The sequence below is a fragment of the Anolis carolinensis genome, chromosome 3 (genome assembly GCF_035594765.1).
Source record: "Anolis carolinensis isolate JA03-04 chromosome 3, rAnoCar3.1.pri, whole genome shotgun sequence".
Lineage (NCBI taxonomy): Eukaryota > Metazoa > Chordata > Lepidosauria > Squamata > Dactyloidae > Anolis > Anolis carolinensis.
In genome coordinates, this window is record NC_085843.1 from 275,464,254 (window position 1) to 275,483,466 (window position 19,213).

The following is a 19,213-nucleotide window of genomic DNA, read 5'->3' on the forward strand; positions in this document are numbered from 1 at the left end:
GCGCACTGTTATTGTATTTTATAAAAAAGAACCATCTGTAGCAGAAACAATGGCATCAAATTATCTTTGAATACCCACTGCAAAAATATAAAGCTTTTATTCTTGAGCCTCCCATTCTGTGGATTTGAGAAGGGGGGGGGGGGGGGGGGGGTAGAGAGAAAGAGAGAGAGAGAGCAAAAAGCGAGGGAGAATTGACTTTTTTGTTGTTGTGGGTGCCTTCTTATAACACACACACAAGCACGAAATCAGCCATTTGGATGTTTTAAGCCATACCATAAACGATTTTCCCCTCTCTCCCCGTCTCTCTCTCTGCCTCTCTCTTTCTCGCTCTCCCCCCCCCCCCCCCCTTGTTCCAGGGGCTGCAGTTTAAGGCTAGGAGTAGGACTTGAAGGATGTGTAGGCAACCGGGAGAGCCGGGGAAGAGGAACCCAAGGGGACGGAGAAGAAGAGGACGGTGAGGAGAGGGAGAAAGGCAGAAAGAAGAAAGAAGGAGGAAGGAGGAGGGAGGGAAAGAGCGAGGCTCCTCCAAGCCTCTCCGAGAGGCTCTTCTGCTGCTGCTGCTTTTGCCCGGGGAAAGGAAGCTGCTGCTCGAGAGGCCGAGGGCGCTGCGGGGACAACACCCCCCCCCCCGGACCTCGCCGCCTTCTGCCAATCAAAGCCCAGGACCGGCAGGAACCGGTAAGTAAACTTCAGCCAACTTTGACATGAACTCCAGTCTGCCTCTCTCTGCCCCCTCCCTCCCTTCCTTCCTCCTTCTTCCCTTCTTCCAAAAAAGAGAAGCCAATGCAATGCATGAGAGAAGGAGACTCAGCCCACCTCCTCTCTTGTCCCCCGTCGGGAGGATAAAGCGGGATAATTTGCTAGTGTGTACGGTTCTGGCCTCCAAAGGGATCTCTTCTGGACCCAAATGACCCAATGAGAGTGGCTCCTTTTTGTCTGCGTCTTTCTCTCTTTTGTCTGCGTCTTTTTTTTTAGTATTGTGTTGTCGAAGGCTTTCATGGCCGCTGTATGGCCATGTTCCAGAAGCATTCTCTCCTGACGTTTCGCCCACATCTATGGCAGGCATCCTCAGAGGTTGTGAGGTTGGTTGAAAACTAGGCAAGTGGGGTTGATACATCTGTGCAATAATGTCCTGTCAAGGGTGGGAGAAAGAACTCTTGTCTGCTCGAGGCAAGCGTGAATGTTGTAATTAATCACCTTGATTAGCATTGAATGGCCTTTTAAAAATCAAACCTAAAATCAGGACAGTAAATAAAGAACAACACTCTGAAAACAGGGGAATTCCAGACAGGAAACTATCAGGGCCAGCTAAGGATTCCAGCAGGCAGGAATCAGCCAGGCCTTGAAGCTGCAAGGCCATTAAATGCTAATCAAGGTGATTGATTACAACATTCACACTTGCCTCCAACAGACAAGAGTTCTTTCTCCCACCCTGGACATTATTCCACAGATATGTAAACCCCACTTGGCTAGTTTCCAACAGACTTCACAAACCCTGCCATAGATGTGGGCGAAACGTCAGGAGAGAATGCTTCTGGAACATGGCCATACACAATAATCCGGATTTAGTATTCCTTTTTAAAAAAATCATAGGGAAAATGCGCATGACTTTTTAAAGGGAAAGGGAGGCTGGATATTTTGTCTTATTGTTTATTTCCTTTTTACCTCTGCTCACATAAACCCCTAGTCTTCTGCTCTTTTTACTGCTCTGCGCCAATATCTAACTATATTGGTATCATAATCTTAACAGGTTATGAATATATACATTTCTATTATTTCTGGAACATGGCCATACACAGTAATCCGGATTTAGTATTCCTTTAAAAAAAATCATAGGGAAAATGGAAATGGTTTTGCAGATATTCGAAGAGCCGGCGTTGTCCTGGCCGTAGACTAAAGACGACCCCCCAAAACAAAACAGAGGAAAATTAAGGAAATCATCAATAACAGAAGGGCGAGCATCCCAGGAGGGGCATGACCTTGCCCCGCGTCGCCTCTGAATCGGATATAAGTTGAATTTCTGGGAAGCAGGTAAACGGAAGAAGGCGCGAAATCGAGAAGAGGGGGAGAGAAGGAGTGGAAAAGGGGAGGGGGGCTTTGAGGGAAGCTTTGGGGGCGGCGAGGAAGGGAGGGAGTCCGGAGCATCCCCCTCCCCATTCCCTCCCTGGGAAGAGCCTCGGCTCTTGCTCTTTCGCGCCCCCTCCTGGCCAGACGGAGAGCGGCGCTTATCCAATCGCCAGGTTAAAAAAGAGACTTGTTTTCGCCCCAAAACACACACAACTTTCTGTAGCAAGCCACCCCTGCTTTAAGAAGGAGCTCCCCCCCCCCCTTTAATCCATATGCTGTCTTCACGTGACGGGGTTAAGCTATATAGACATAGATCTCGATACAAATAGTCAAAACCTGGCTCATGGTAGTTTAAAATTCAGTAGACACTTGCGCCCTGCTTTTTATATTATATTATATTATTATTATTATTATTATTATTATTATTATTATTATTATTATTATTATTATCGTTTAGCCAGTATTTGGGAGTTCTCCTTCTCCCCCTTCACCCACTTCCCCGGATTTCGTTTCCGTCGATTTTTTTTAACCGAGAATTTGGGAGAGAGAGGTTAATCTGGGGCTGAATGAGGGCTCCGTGATTGACAGGCGAAAAGGTGTGGAGGGCAGGTCGAGCTGTCGTCTTTACGGCCCACTCCGCGCGCGAGCGCCTTTGTTCGGACGGGGAAGCTCATTTAGCGCGGATCAAAAGCGCCACGGAGTTAAAGGGGTCTGCTAATGACTGCTAATTTCATTGCAGCCTCAGACTTCCCCCCCCCCCCCCGGCCCGTTGTAATTAAAGTCGGGCGATTTAAATACAGGTGAAGCGGGTTCTGGGTCCCCCCCATATATATATAGTGAGAGAGAGAAGAAAAGAGGAGGCTTTCATGGTCGGAATCATGTGTGTTTTCCGGGCTGTATGGCCATGTTCCAAAAGCATTCTCTCCTGACGTTTCGCCCACATCTATGGCAGGCATCCTCAGAGGTTGTGAGGTATATTGGAAAAGCTAAGCAAGGAAGGTTTATATATCTGTGGAAAGTCCAGGGTGGGAGAAACAACTCTTGTCTGTTGGAGGCCAGTTTGAATGTTGCAATTAATCACCTTGATTAGCATTGAGAAGCCGTGCTACTTCAAGGCCTGTCTGATTCTTGCCTGGGGGAATCTTTTGTTGGCCGGTGTTAGCTGGCCCTGATTGTTTCATATCTGGAATTCTATGAAAATGTACAAAATCTGGCTACCAGTATTTGTTTTTTTAAAAAAAACTCTGAAATCAGGACAATAAATAAAGAACAACACTCTGAAAACAGGGGGAATTCCAGACATGAAACAACCAGGGCTAGCTAACACCTCCGGACAAAGGATTCCCCCAGGCAGGAATCAGCCAGGTCTTGAAGCTACAAGTTTTTTCAATGCTAATAATTAAGGTGATTAAATGCAACATTCACACTTGTTTCCAACAGTCAAGAGCTCTTTCTCCAACCCTGGACCTTCCACATATATATAAACCTCCCTCGCTTGGTTTCCAATAATAATAATAATAATAATAATAATAATAATAATAATAATAATAATAATAATAAATCACACAGTCCTAAACATTTGGGAAGTGTTCGACTTGTGATTTTGTGATACGAAATTCAGCATATCTATCTTGCTTGCTGTGTCATATAATGTCGTTGTGTCAATAATAATAATAATAATAATAATAATACAAACTTCAGTTAGGACTGGGGAGGGGAGGCTTACACTGGGACAAGCCAAAAACAGTATTACATCAATAAAAACACGATAAAATCACAGTATAGTAACACATGTTACAAAAGTTAAAACAACTTAAAACATAGACTGTAATATACCTCGCAACCCTTGAAGATGCCTGCCATAGATGCAGGCGAAACGTCAGGAGAGAATGCTTCCGGAACATGGCCATACAGCCCGGAAAATTCACAGCAACCCACTGAAATAGCTTCGTTTGAAAACAAAACAAATGCTCTTCATAAGGGAAAAAAGGTGGCTAATGACAGTCTAAAAAGGAAAGAAAGGTGTCACAATCAAGATATAGATGTATACATATATGAACGTGTCTGTGTATGCACATCTAACCAACAGCAAGAAAGGACTTGAATGTAGAGATCTATGTGTTTTCGCGTGCAGACACAACCTCTCCTGCGCCTGTTTCTGGGTCAATTTTTTTTTCGTGTCAGGAGCAACCTGAGTTGCTTCTGGTGTGAAAGAATTGGCCGTCTGCAAGGACGTTACCCAGGGGACGCCCGGATGTTTTGATGTTTTTACCATCCTTGTGGGAGGCTTCTCCCATGTTCCCGCATGGAGCTGGAGCTGAAAGAGGGAGCTCATCCGCGCTCTCCCCAGGTGGGATTCGAACCTGACAGTCAAATCAGACACAACCAGTGTCAAAAAGGGGCTTCGGTGGCTGAAATTTGAGGGAGCAGGGACGAGAGGAAGGGGAGGGAGAAAGGTGGCCAAGATCAGCATCTCCTCTTTTTTTTGGAGTGCCTGTAAGAAACATAATTTATTAATTAAATTATTTTCTCCACTTCACGCTCGATTTATTGGCTGCGCAAACGATGTAATGGTTTCTTTCTAGGGAGACATCAAAGGATATCAAAAAGGCTCGACATTTCCGTGCTTGGTTAAAATTGATACCAAAGGAAGAGGAGAAGGAAGGGAGAAAGGGGGGGGGGAGAAAGGGAGAGAGTGAATTTAGCCTTTAATCTCTCTCTTTATCTATCTATTTACCTATCTCTATCTCTATCCAAGGCCGCCTGGAGTCGGGGGTGAAGGGCGCCCCCTGTCGGCCGCTCTTTTGGGGTGCCCCACTTAGCAAACTTAGTCCGGCCATTCAAACCAAAGCCTCGGAAAGGGGACTCTTGGGCCACACACTGCGCTCCCAGCATCAAGGAGAATTGAGCCCCGCAACCCTTTCAGTGGAGCAAAACGTTTCTTTCTGGAAGGTGTATTCTTTTTTTTAAAACCCTTTCATTCATAAGAGGCCTTCCCCCTCCCTTCCTCCTGAAAGAAAAGACATTAAGTGCCTGTATATGGAGCATCAGGTTAGGAATGGTGGGAGTTGAAATCCAAAACAACTGGAAGGAAGCCCCAACTTTCCCCATGAGTTCCTTTCCTGTAGAAATATAGATACTTCTACAGGAAATAAATATTTGGATTTGCATTTTTACTCTATAATTTTCATTACAACATTAGCTGCCATGTTGATTTCTTTCTCCAAACGTTGCTGTAATATACCAGGCACCAACTTTTCCCAGTTATGCAGTTCAAGTTAAACTGAGGCAAGTTTGTAGCTGATATGTAATAGAGAGAGGAGGTCAATGGGTTAATCAGTTCCTCAGTTTTTGTGTTCCTGTTATTGTTAACACATGGCTTTGATAATATGGGTCCAAATCTCCTTAACAGCAAGTAGAGAGTTTTTTAAAAATTCCATTTTCAATGGGGAAAAAAAGGTTGCACACGTGTATTGCAAGCAGGAACGCAATGAGGAACCTGAAGGCAAGGATTTGCGCAAAACCCCTGGCACTGAAATCCTTGGCGTTGGCTCCGAAATAAAGGTGTTCTGACCAATCTGTCCCCTTCCCTTCAAAGGAGCGGGGAACATGCCTGTGGCCCTCGGTGCTTATTGTAATTGCATATCAAAAGTTGTTTACTTGAAGAATGCATTCAGAAGAGGATCTAAATCCCTATCTGCAACAGATTAGATCCCTAGTTGATCAACTACAATGCTCCAGCATGCTCTCTCCATCCCAAAGTCGCGCCCTGGAGTCCAGTGGGCTTCCCTCTTGCCCACAGCAGTGGGCATCCAGGGTGGCCTTCCTTGGGAGCAAGAGGCCAAGCCCTTTCCTTGAGCGGCATCTACACTGCAAAAGTAATGCAGTTTGACACCCCTTTAATAGCATTGAGCCATGACGGTAAAGTGGTGTCAAACTCCATTAATTCGACTGTGTAAAGGCACCCTGGGTGAATCTGCGCCCGGAGAACCGCATTGTCAAAGCCCCCCCCCCCCCACCCAGATACCAACTTGTATTGGGAATTGGGTCGAAAAGGGGCCTTTCCTCGGACCTCTGCGATCTTCCTTCCTTCCTTCCTTCCTTCCTTCCTTCCTTCCTTCCTTCCTTCCTTCCTTCCTTCCTTCCTTCCTTCCTTCCTTCTTCCCTTCCTTCCTTCCTTCCTTCTTTCCTTCCTTCCTTCCTTCCTTCCTTCTTTCTTTTCTTTCTTTCCTTCCTTCCTTCCTTCTTCATTTCTTTCCTTCCTTCCCCTTCTGGCTTCCTTCGGAAAGTGCTTTGCCAAGAAAAACGAGAAGGTCGGGACCATTTCTTTGGAGAAAAAGAGTCTCCTTGGGGCGCTCTAAAATCTTCTCTAAAATTGCAGCCGGAGAGTTGCCCCTCCATGTTTCCAAAGTAGCCGTGCCTTATTATTATTATTATTATTATTATTATTATTATTATTATTGGTATTAGTATTTGATACATAACAATATTTAGTACACAGCAAACAAGATCACCGTGCTGGCTGTTGTATTGGATCACTCGTGGGACACTTCCCAAGTGTCTAGGACTATGTGATGTATCTGCGACTGTGAAAAATGCGTGCAGATCCAAGTAGGGTGGACTTTTGCAGCTGACAGATGGTCATTTTGTCAGCTCCAATTGTTTTCAAGTGCTGGCCGAAGACTTTAGGCATTGCATCCAATGTGCTGATCACCACTATCCTGTAAGGTTTCCCAGTTCCTTCTCGTTGATTCTGCTGTCACCCGGGATTGCAACATTTACATCCTTACTTTGTTTTTTGACACTATCCCGAGATCAGGAGTCTTGTGCTCCAAAACTCTGTCATTCTGAATTCGGAAGTCCCAGAGTTGTTTGACGTGTTCATTTTCTGTAACTTTTTCAGGCATGTGATGCCACCAGTTCTTTGTCACAGGCAGATGGTAGTTGTGGCACAAGTTCTAATCTAATAGATGATCTGAGCAAGGGCATTGTGTCTCTGCTTGTAGTCCATCTTCTTGCAACAGCTGAGTATGTGATCCATCCTTTCCTCTGCTTCCTTGCAGAGACTACACTTGGGATCTGTCTCCTAGTTTTCTGGCTTTAATGGCATTGGTTCTAATGGCTTGTTCTTGGGCTGCAAGAATCAGGCCCTCGGTCTCCTTTTTCCAAGTTCCATTTCTTTCCTTGTCAATTTTGCTCTCAATTTTTTCCAGGAACTGTCCATGGAGAGACTTGTTTTGCCAGTTTTCTCTTCTTTTTTATGTGTTCACTCTTTGTATTTTGTATTATTATTATTATTATTATTATTATTATTATTATTATTATTATTATTATTATTATTATCTCAACTTTCTCCCAGGACTGGGACCCAAAGCTTTATATGAACGAATCTCTCCTGTTTATGTTATAAAGGTTCAGATCCTATCAGACTTCCTCATCCGGTCTACTCACCCACTCCCTACTATTTGCCTTTTAATGTCTGCCATTGAAACAGCCAGGAACTAGGAAACTCCGGGAACAGAGAGGTGCTTCCATTCACAACAGGTTTTAGGGCGACTGTTGAGGAAATCCTGGGCATCACGGAGCGGTTTTAACAGCAGGCAAAAAAAAAGTTCGAAACTCTGGCCTAAGCTACTACTAATCAGAAGTAACAGGGCAGTAGTAATTCCCCATCCGGAGTCCTTTTCTTGGTGGAAATTCACACTGAGACAAAGATTTGTAGATGAAGTTCCACGACAAAATTGTATTTCTGAGGTGGGTGTGTCCCTCTGTCCATCTTTTTACTCACTCTCTGAATTCCACCTGAATTATAGTTGTCTAGATCGGGTTTATGTTTCCCTTCTCCACTATAGATTTTAGAAAGTGCTCTCAAATCATAAAAGCAGGAGTTATCGGACAGTAAGGAAGAAGGGGAGAATAAAGGGTAAAGGGGAGTCCATTTGAGATCCTACTCTGGGTGCCAATTCTTTAGACTAGGCATGGGCAAATTTCGGCCCTCCGGGTGTTTTGGACTTGTGGGAGTTGAAGTCCAAAACACCCGGAGGGCCGAAGTTTGCCCATGCCTGTTTTAGAAGCACCCAGGGTAGAAACTCGAGGGAAGGCTCCCAAGCAGGTAGAAAGTCGGGCCGTTTTCGCAGGTGGATTGCTTCCAGAAAGACCCCTCTGTGTTGAGGCCAAGTCTGGAGCTGCGGGTCCTCAGTCAGGCCCAAAGGGGCTCACCAGCCTCTCCACGTGGCCTCTTCCCGCAACTGCTCCTGTGACAGGAAAGTTTAACTCGTCTCGGTGTGAAGGAGAACTTCCTTTTGTCTGTCCTGCATCTCCCACCATTCAGGCTGAGTGGATGATTTCAGGTTCAAGTATTGCCCGAGTGGGAGAGAAAGCCTTTTCCTGACCACCCTCTCCGCGCTGTGCATAATATGATGCACCATTGTGTATGTACTTGCTCCCCTCCCCGGCTCTGTTGAGGAAGCCTGGAGGACTGGCCTACGTATGAGTGTAGAAGGCCACTAAACACTGGAAGCACGAGGAGCCCAGATGTTATGGCTGTGGGTTGGGAAGAGTTGCGGGTGGCCCTCTTTCTCAGCCCAGGCCCATGAAATATTGGCTCCTCCGGATAGATGCTCCAGGGAGACGTCAACTTGGGGCTCCTTCCAGATTAAGCCAGTGGGCGTTTAAGGGGTGCCTTCTAAAGCTCTTCCAACCCACGCCCATGAAATCAGGGCCCCTCTAGATCAAGGCTCGAAGCCCCTTCCACACAGCTGAGTAAAATCCCACATTTTCTGCTTTGAACTGGGATATATGGCAGTGTGGACCCAGCTATTCCAGTTCAAAGCAGATATTGTGGTCTTTTTGCCTTGATATTCTGGGTTATATGTCTGTGTTCCTAGACTTCCTAGCTTTTCCTCCTGGGGGGAAACCCCACATGTTGGGAATCTATTGAGCGGTTAGTCTCAAAAATAACCCTCTTTTGGGGTGATTCCTCAAAAATACAGCAGAGTGGCAGAACCACGATTCATAAGCAGCAGAAACTTACGTGTGGTGAGATTGGAGAAGCCTTTCAAAGTTCAAAAACATTTATTGAGGTAAAAGGAAATCCATTGTGGATAGAAAAGGTTTCTTGGAGCTAACTAACTCTCTAGGCTAGCACTAAGGATGGTAAGAAGGTAGAATATAACAAAATATCTAAATAGCTACATTTTACCAGTAGAGAGGGCAAAATGTGTCCTCCTCAAATAGAAGACAAAGGAGGACGAGATATGCCTGACCGCATGGTCCAAGCCTTTGGGGCAATTAACATTCCTATCTAGATAGAGGAAGTTGCCTCATCCCTAAAGGGTTCACCTTACTATAACAACAATGTGAGGGAGTGGATGTAAACAGGAAAGCAGAGAGGGAAATCAGCAAAGACCTATCTAGGCATGCTTGGAATATAGAGAGAGGGTTCCCTCAGTCTGATCCTATCAACTACATAACTAATTGAGACTTGTGTAGTCCAGGATGATATCCAACACCACACCCTCCTGGGCGCCTTCAAGGGCAGCACATCTCCTGTAATGTGAAATGCTGTGGACTTCAGACCAGTCCTCTTGACCCCTGAGGCTCTTCCTGTCTCCGCTTCTTTGTGGTGTGCTTGACCGCTTCCTAACTTTACCTTCTTTTCTGGATGGCCAGAACAGTCGCTCTATTTTATTTAATGGATTTGTTTATTTTCTTCATTTCCATCCTGCCTGTCTCCCCACTGGGACTTAAGGCGGCTAACAATCCCACACCTTTGGAATCGCTCTTGATTCTTGGGATCTTTTGGAGTTTGACGTCTTTCTTCATTCCCTCAACGTGAAATCCTCTGTATTTCTAAAAAACCAAAGCAGCCTTATTAGGTTTCCAGGACCAAAGGGCTGGTGTAGCGTTGGAGATCCCCTTATCTTTGGGTGTCCCTGGCCGTGTTTCAGGGGCCGTGCTTGGCCTCCGCCTTGCGCCCTTGGAGGGGGATGATGGGCTCCTCAGTCAAGAGGCCCCGCCATCAGGGGTCTCTCTCCACTCAGGCAAAGAAGATCCTTTGTGCCCCCCTCCCCAATGGATGGCATCCCAGTGGGTAGGCAAGCGTCTCCTGGGGAACATCCACACTGGCCACTTCATCCGGGATGAAAGCATCCTCAGAGGAAGCCCATTTGACATGCACGGCCCTAGAACCGGTTAGGGACGGATAGTGCTTCCACTGACTCCAGAGGCTGCCTCCAAACAGCTCCAACTGAATTAAATGGTCAGTGTAGACGTGCCCTTCAGTTTGGTCCACAGCTCTAGGCCGGTTTCTTAAAGTGGGATGGGGATGCTCTGGGGTTTTTTTCCCTGCATGAATAGGGTGTTGTTCCAGTGGGTGCGAAGTTCACTGGCCCCTCACGCCTTCCCTCCAGGGTCTAATTTAGGCAGTTCTGCGCTTGGTTCCTCTCCTATCAAGGTCAACGCGGCGCAAGCGGCTTGTTTGCGAGGTGGCAGACCCGGATTATTGGGGGGGGGGGGGGAGTCGGCAGCGCGTTTCGGCCCCTCAGTGATTCCTGATATAACCTCTGGAGGAGCTGGACCGGGAAAGTGAATTCGGAGTAGTGACAGCGGCTGAACTCGAAATGCCAATATTTTGGAAGCAGGAGGGATTGACTTTGCTCTCAAATAAAACCAATCCTTTCAAGTGTAGAGACAAAAACTGTGACTGAAAAAAAGCCTCATATCTTGGGGTGCGACCCAGTGAAATATGGATAGAGTTTCCTTCAGGGGAACGCTTGGAAAGGAACCCACTTTCAGGCCCCTTGAGGGAGGGACACAGGAAGCGGGGGGGGGCTCCTTTGGGCAGCCCTGAAGCCCAGCCACAGGGCCTGGTCTAGGGCCACCGGAATGTGGCATCATTCACGTGGCCAGACTGAACCGGAAGAGACAAGGAGACAGGAGGCAAGGGAAGGGAGCCACGCCGAAGGGACCCTGCTTGGAGGGAATTTCACCTGTGTGTGCAAAGGGGCACCCTCAGCACCCCTTCACTGGCCACTTCATGCGGGTTGAAGGCGGGTTGAGAACAGGGGTTTCAATGACCAAAGGGCTTGAACCAGGGGCGAGCAAAGTTGGGGTGTGTGGGGTTGTTGTATGTTTTCCGGGCTATATGGCCATGTTCTAGAAGTATTCCCTCCTGACGTTTCGCCCACATCTATGGCAGGCATCCTCGGAGGTTGTGAGGTATGGAAAAACTAAGCAAGGAATGTTTATATATATATCTGTGGGAAGTCCAGGGTGAGGGAAGAACTCTCGCCGGGGTAAATGTTCCAGTTAATCACCCTAATTTGCATTGAATGGCTACATCTACTACCGTAGCTACTTTCTGCCTGGGGGCATTCTTTGTTAACTGCCCCTAGTTCCCATGTCTCCGAGTTGTTTCTTATTTACTGTTGGAGTGTGTGCATTGGAGCAGGGTGAGTGCGGTCCCATCTACATTGACTATTTACTGCAGTTTCAAAACGGTGAAGAAAGTGATTTAGCTGTGCAGGAAAACGAGTTTGAGGCTTCCATGGTAAATCTACAAACCAAAGCGCACTGGTGCGCATGGAAGGCTGTCTGTCTCCCATCGCTTTTGTGGGATGTTTGCTGTCTGGTCTCCACAGTTCGAAGCTGCGTTAAATGGTCGGTGTAGAAAGAGTTGGGGGGGGGGCAGGTCCAAGCCGGGAATGCTGCAAATCCTGGGACCAGGGTACTTCCCAGGCCGCCTTCCTGTCTGTGGGAGGGCGAGCAGGGTTATGTTTGAAGGTTGCCTTGCCCTGGGTTTTTAAACGATGAAGGGCTGTGCGGAGAAAAGAGGAAAAAAATGGTGAAGTCAGTGGGATTGGGATGGAAAGTGGGATTGGAGCGGGAATGAGGAGAGTTTGGAAAGCGCCGCCTGCGCCTCATCGTCCCGCGTGGAAGGAAGGAAGGGATAAAGTTCCCCCCAAATCTCATGAGACGTTGGCTCTTTCGGATCTGGGAATATTTGGGACAAGGGTCCGTTATATTGGAGCGTTGGCTGCAGTCTCTTCATGCAGATGCATAATGAGCCCAATCCTGCCAAGCCCACGGTGCAGGTGTGACTCCCACGGAAGCCCCTTGGCCTCAGAGGACAGGAGCCGGACTTCCGCGCCCTCTTGGCTGCTGAGCCTGCCACCCGAGCCCCGCTTTGGCGGCAGCACCCCCTCCCCACCCCACCCCCCAGTCTGGCTGCCTTTCCGGGCAAAAGGGGTGGAGGTGGGCTGTCCGAAGCGGAGGCCTAACAGGTGGCCCGCCTGCAGATCTCGCCTCTCTTGGAGGTGCTTTTCAGCGGCATTGCGCCTTCCTTAATCCTACTTTTAAGGGGGGGGAAAGGATAGAATCCTCTCCGTTTTAAGTTAACGGGTTCGTCGCTGTTGTTTCGGTTTATTTGTTAGTGTTTTTCAATAATCTATGCATTCCTCTAAGAACAGAATAACTCTTCTGAATTACTGGTTAGAAACCGAGGGAGGTGTAATGGCTTAGTTGAAAAAACTATGCTCACTGGAAGAGATCTTCCTTCCTTCCTTCTTCCTTTCCTTCCTTCCTTCTGAATCGCAGTATGAATTATGTAAGTTAAAGCAAAGGTACTTTCGCAAAGCATGACCTGCATTCCTTCGGATGTTGTGAAGAGGAGAAACGGAGGTTGTTTCCACGCCGCCATATAATGCAGATTTGAACTGTAATATATGTTCAGTGTAGACACATGTAATGCATTGACTGTACAATGCAGTTCCAACTGCTTTATGTGGCAGTGTAGGACTAGCCTGGGAGTTCTCCCTTGCTTGAGAATCCATTTAGGTTTGGTGGCGAAATATTGTTAAACTCCCATTCAGAAATGAAACACGACCTCTGAGAGGTTTTCTGGACTAAGCAAACAGATTAAACACTTTTGGACAGGGATTTGAAAGGAAGGAGTAAGATTGCTAGGCTTGCTGGTTTTGAAGTTCTGAGAGTGCGTTTTGAAATTTCTTACTAATTTAGTGCAAATAATACCATGGGTCAAGTTTGCTCCAGCCTCCACTTGGTATCACGGACTTTCTTTCCCTCTTTCCCCCTAGAAAGCGGACACAACCACACTCTTTTTACACACCCCTCCACAGTCCTTCTTCCCTCTGTTGTGCATTGTTTGCACAACCCACCAGCAATACATGGGAGAAAACGTCGACTTTTATATGAAATCGCCTCCCAGCGGGAAATGGTCTGTATCCTCATTTTCTTCCTTTTGGGAAAAAAAGTCTTTGGCTGTAGAAAGGAAGGCCATCCTGCTTGCAAGTTCAAAACTCTTCAAGCCGCAGAAATAAATAAACGTGATCATGCCCTAAAACAGAGAGCATCCCATTAGCTCGAGGAGTTTAAATATAATACAGAACTGATCTAAGAAGGTAAACAATAGATCAGGAGCACCACTGGATATCATTATTAACCTGCACGGGGAGGAGAACCCTTCACAGAATCCGAATAAAAATGGCATGATAGCCCCAAGGAGATGAATTGAATGATAGTGTAGATTAGATTAGATCCGCTTTATTGCCCTTTATCGCCCGGAGTGGCCCCTGAGGACACCGTTCCTTGTTTCTGTGGTTTCTAAGATGTCAGATTTATATTTTCAGAGGCAGCAGGTTACTGATATTTGCCGAGAGCGAAGATTAGAGATGGGAAACAGGTTTGGAAACATTTTAATCCGGGAAACCAAACATTCCTTTCCCATCTATTTAGGATGAGCATTTCTTCCCAAAGATGTATTAGGGGAATGTGGATCTGGAAACATTTCTTATCCTCTGGGATAAGAATTCTTTTTGTGGGGATTTGAAACAACCTTTGTGGGTTGTTAGGAGCTCTGTTTGAAACGTCAGCCCTGTGTTAAAAGTGCAGGGCGCTCGCTGTCTGTCTCTGTCGCTCTCTTACTCACACAAACCTCTCCAAATTCGTGAAAAGGATCTTTGTGTACTTTTAGATTTTTAGAATAATGTTTTTTAAATATATATATATTCTTTGGAATAATTTTTAAAGGAGTTAGTAGGTTGACATTTTGCAGGAAATTGAGTTATCAAGGCCGTAATTATTTCACAGGGAGATAAAAATTCTCTTTGCCCCTCGCTGTCAAACAGGAGCCTCCATTCAGGGATGAGCCCCCCCCCCCCGGCCGCCGCCTTTTCTCTCTCCAAATTAGAGCATGGAAAAAGAAAGAGTGGGCTCTTCCTCGCCCAAGGGGTTACCAGTGGTTAAACAGAGTGGCCCCCTCCCCAAAGAAAGCCCCATCCCGGCCCAGTCCTGGTGGTCGTCAAACTCTGCTAATTAACAATGCTGAGAAATTCCTTCCTAACAAGGACATTCTCTAAGTCTCCGCTGGTTCCCCGCCGCTCGCCTTCATTTCCATAAGAAGATTAAGAGTGAAGGAGAACACACTCAAATGCAGATGTAGAAAAGAAGGGTTTTTAACGAGCATCATAATACGAAGATGCTTGGCTAGTTCCCGCCTAATTGCTGCAAGTTAAACCTCTATTTGCACTAAGGACCACAAAAAAGAGGAGGGGGCTCCCGTCTTTCCCATCTCCCCAAGACAAGATAGGTGGGCATCTTTGGGGCTGGAAGAGCCAGGCGCCTTCTGCTTTTTGACAAGCATCCATTCCTCCATCACTTGCCACCCCAAACCAAAACATTTTTGGCAAGGGAGGTTATTGACTTCTTTCCGGTTTTCGAAATAAAGCAGTCGTTTGAATATATATTATATTATTATATCATATTATATATTATATATAATTGTTTAAATATATATTATATTATATTATCATATTATATATTATATATATAATAATCGTTTAAATATATATTATATTATATTATATTATATTATATTATATTATATTATATTATATTATATTATATTATATTATATTATAGGCAAGAAGACACCCCACCCGTCAAGACTTTCCCAACCTCACCCCCCTTCCTTAAGACTCTATCTCTAGGAAACATGGTATGTGGGGAGGGGGAGATGTTTATTTCATTTCCATAAATTATACCAACGGCAACGCATCTCAAAACCATTCAGATTAAAACGTCGCTCTCCAGGCCTCTCTCTCTCTCTCTCAATCTCTCTCTCTCTCTCTCTCTCTCCATACAATGCCTCTTCTCTGCGCGTTGAAGGAGAGAGAGGGCGAAGGGGGGCCGGGAGTGGGGCGCTCTTACTCTGAAGGAGGCCATAATCCGGGGAAGAGAGAGAAGCCAAGAGGAAAAGAGATCCCTTCTGTATCTCTGCCCATCTCTCCCTCCGTCAGAATAAATCTGGTTTAAGAGGGAAGCCGGATTTATTAACGCGCAGAGATCCAGCCGCACCAAAGGCTGCAAAGCAAAACCGAGAAGGTGCAAGAGGAGGAGAGTGTTTGTAGAAGGGCCGAGAGCCTGAAAAACCCTCTCCTTGTTTTTCCATAACGCTTTATTACGTATCTATGCCGTCGACCGTGAGAAGGGAAACAGGCTAGTGAAAATAAAGCGGAAAATAAAACCCCCCCGAGAGATAGGGCAGTGTTTCGCCGCCTTCGTACCTTGTTCTAGGAGTGAATGCAATTAACGAAGAGGCCCAACTTTCACCGCTTAACTGTGTTTATTACAAACTAGAGTGGCAAGAAAAAGCATCTTGTTATGACGACGTGGGTGGAGGGATAAACAGAGAGGGCCTTTCCTTACCCCACGCCCCCCAATCCTCCCTTTACTCCGATGGAGAGGAAAAATGCTACTATCCCTCCATCGTGGTGTTAAGAGCGACAATCTTGCTTCCTCCCCTTTTCTTCCAACGTAATTATCCATAAGATATTTTTGGGAGGTGGAGGGAAGGACGTTCCCAAGTGTTTAGGCGAACCGTATAAACAATTTCAGAGTTAACTATGGTGTCTGGACAATTAGGACTTGTCTGTATCTGGGTTTTTTTTAGGGGGGGGGGGTCTGTTTCTTCTTTGCTTGAACTGTTTCTTCTTCGACAGACGAGGGAAGGGAAGGAGCCCCGGTTGCTTGTCTTTACAGCGCCAGTAAACAGAAATCAAGTGGACTCCTCTACATGTGGGAGCATGGGATGATGATAGGTTGACTTGTCTATGTTTTGTTTTGCACTTGTTGTATTTTGCATGTGACACCTTGAGTGTTCAGTGAGACTCCCGGAGTCCCTCTGGGAGATGCTGGCGGGATATAAATAAATTATTATTATTATTATTATTATTATTATTATTGACACAACAACATTGTATGACACAGCAAACAAGATAGATATGCTGGATTTCGTATCACAAAATCACAAGTCGAACACTTCCCAAGCGTCTAGGACTGTGTGATGTATTTTCGGATGATGCACGCGCAGATCCCAGTAGGGTGGCCTTTTGCAGTTTTATTATTATTATTATTATTATTATTATTATTATTATTATTATTTCTTGCATACATCAACACATCTCGAGAGATCTGGGATAACCATCAAGTCTATCCACAGAATAATCCAGCTAATGGCTCCTATTTAGGGCTCGGTTCCCGCATGGACACCCGCTTTCCATTTGGGGGCCTGGAAAGGGCTTTGTTTTTCCTGGGACGAGGTGGGGGGGGGGGGGGTTAAGCGGATCGGCCAGGAGGGGGCGCGCCAGGCCCGTCCCTCTCTCTCTCTCTCTCTCTCTCTCTCTCTCTCTCTCCTGGAGGCGCTCAGAGTCCAGGGCGTCGAGTTCTCCTTCCCTCCCTTTTGTGTCTCTCTCTCCCAAAGAAATCACTTTCCAACCGCTTTCCCCCTCCCTTTGGGAGAGAGCGAGAGGGGACGAGATTCGATTGAGAGTTTTGAAACGCCGTCAATACTTTTTTATCTCTTCTCTCGTCAATTTGGAAGGCCTCTTCAACCTCTCCAAACGCCATCAAAATTTCTAATCGGCTCCCAAAGCCTTTCCATCGCCTTTTTTCCCCCAGACATCAGCGTTTGAAGTTGAAACAAACTTAAAGCAGGAATAACGAGCGGAGCCCCGGTGGCGAAGTGTGTTAAAGCGCTGAGCTGCTGAACTTGCAGACCCAAAGGTCGCAGGTTCAAATCCCGGGAGCGGAGTGAGCGTCCGCTATTAGCTCCAGCTTCTGCCAACCTAGGAGTTCAAAAACATACAAATGTGAGTAGATCAGTAGGTACCGCTCCGGCGGGAAGGTAACGGCACTCCATGCAGTCATGCCGGCCACATGACCTTGGAAGTGTCTACAGACAACGCCGGCTTCGGCTTAGAAATGGAGATGAGCACCAACCCCCAGAGTCAGACACGACTGGACTTAACTTTACCTAAGGGACGGAAGGAGGGAGGAAAGGGGGGGGGGAGACATCCTGCCTTCGTGTCTCAGGGCCGAGGGGTTACTTTCAGAGTAGGTGCAGCCAGTTGGGCTTGGGAGGCCTTTCCTCACTCGCCAGACCTTCCCAAAACACAAATGTGGCTGGAAGCACCTGCTTGGATACTTTAAAAATCAGCGAAATATAAGGGCAGAAGAGTGGAACCCCTTCTCCCGAATTTGCAACAAAACTGAAAGCTCCTGGTGAAAGTTTGCAACAAACTGAAAGCTACTAGGCCGGGCTGTGGCGCAGGCTGGTTAGCAGCCAGCTGCAACAAATCACTCTGACCAAGAGGTCATGAGTTCGAGGCCAACCCGTGATTGCGTCTGTCTCTGTCTCTGTTCTATGTTATGGCATTGAATGTTTGCCTTATATGTGTGCAATGTAATCCGCCCCAGTCCCCTTCGGGGTGAGAAGGGCGGAATATAAATACTGTAAATAAATAGCAATTGCCATGGAGAAAGAAGTCATTTGCTTCTTCTTCCAAGAGGGTTGGGACGGGAATCCCGAATTTTTCAAGACTTTATCAAGCAGAAATGGCGAGAGGAGAGTCCCTTCTCTGCCTTCCTCTCCCTTTCTTTCCGAAGGAAAACTTAAGGTGCATCTACAGGGTCCAATGAATGCAGTTTGATCTCACTTTAACAGCCACGTCTCAAGGCTACGGAATCCTAGGATTTGTAGTTTGACAGTGATTCCGTAGCCATGGCAGTGAAAGTGGGGTCAAACTGTATTCATTGGACACTGTAGATCAGGCATGGGCAAACTTCGGCCCTTCAGGTGCTTTGGACTTCAACTCCCACCATTCCTAACAGCTTCAGGCCCCTTCCTTTTCCCCCTCAGCCACTTAAGCCCCTCTTCTATTATTTATCATCATCATCATCATCATCATCAGTATCCTGCCTTTATCTCTAGATTGAGATGCAAAGCGGCTCATAACATTTAAAAAGTGCAATTTTATAGCCCCAACATACAAGTATTAAAATAAAATCAAACAACCAATCAATTAAAATTCCTTCCAGGACTGAATAGCTGCTCACCTAATCCAATGCCTTACAGCAACCCCTGGCTCCTTCTCAAGAACCTCTTTCTTTAAAAGCCTACTTGTTCTTGGACCTGTGCACCTGCTTCCCAGGGCTGTTTGAGGAGGGAAATAATAGCACCTTTTAAAATAGCTTTTAAATAATTGGGGGAAATGTGAAGGGGGGTTGCTGGAACTGGAAGGGCTTGTGGATGGAGAGAAAGGCATTAAGATGGTATCTATGTGTGTGTTTTGCACTGAATCCCTCCTTCACGTGAGGAAGAAGATGCTGAGGGGGGTAGAAAGAGGCGTCTAATTATTTCATGGATGGCTGTGCGATCCCTGGAGGAAAGGCTATCCTTGAACTGGCCCCAACTCTTCTGGGCTTCAGGAAGAACGTTAAGACATGGCTTTGTGCGCAAGCATTTAACGAATAAGTACTGTATTGATATGGTCTGGACTTAGGTTTATGTGCAATGGTTCCTTGGAAGAATGGTAATAAGTAACTATATGTTTTATGCTTGATTATTGTATTTTATGGATTATTGTAAACTATTTTAGATGTGTTGCTGTTTTTATTGATTGCTTGGCATTGAATTTTGCCAGTTGTTGTAAGCCGCCCTGAGTCCCCTAGGGTGAGAAGGGCGGGGTGGAAATGATGTAAGTAAATAAATAAACTGGTTGAGGGGTCCAGTTTGGGGAGAGGAGGAGGCTTGGGTGGCAACTGCGCCCTCCTATGGTTGACTTCCCGG

General features: G+C 46.3%; 1 long non-coding RNA gene across 13 annotated transcripts in view; it reads left to right on the top strand.

Moving 5' to 3' along the window:
* Positions 1–19,213, top strand: part of sox2 (SRY-box transcription factor 2) — a 533,219-nt gene that overhangs the window by 443,405 nt on the left and 70,601 nt on the right. For 6 of the 13 annotated variants that reach the window (XR_010004868.1, XR_010004870.1, XR_010004871.1 and 3 more), the window contains one exon: positions 357–678. The exons of 5 other annotated variants lie outside the window; for them this stretch is intronic. This is a non-coding gene — a long non-coding RNA (SRY-box transcription factor 2). Of the gene's footprint in view, positions 1–226; positions 679–1,474; positions 2,032–19,213 lie in introns of those variants that run through there. 2 more of the 13 variants (XR_010004867.1, XR_010004879.1) reach the window with 2 other exon arrangements.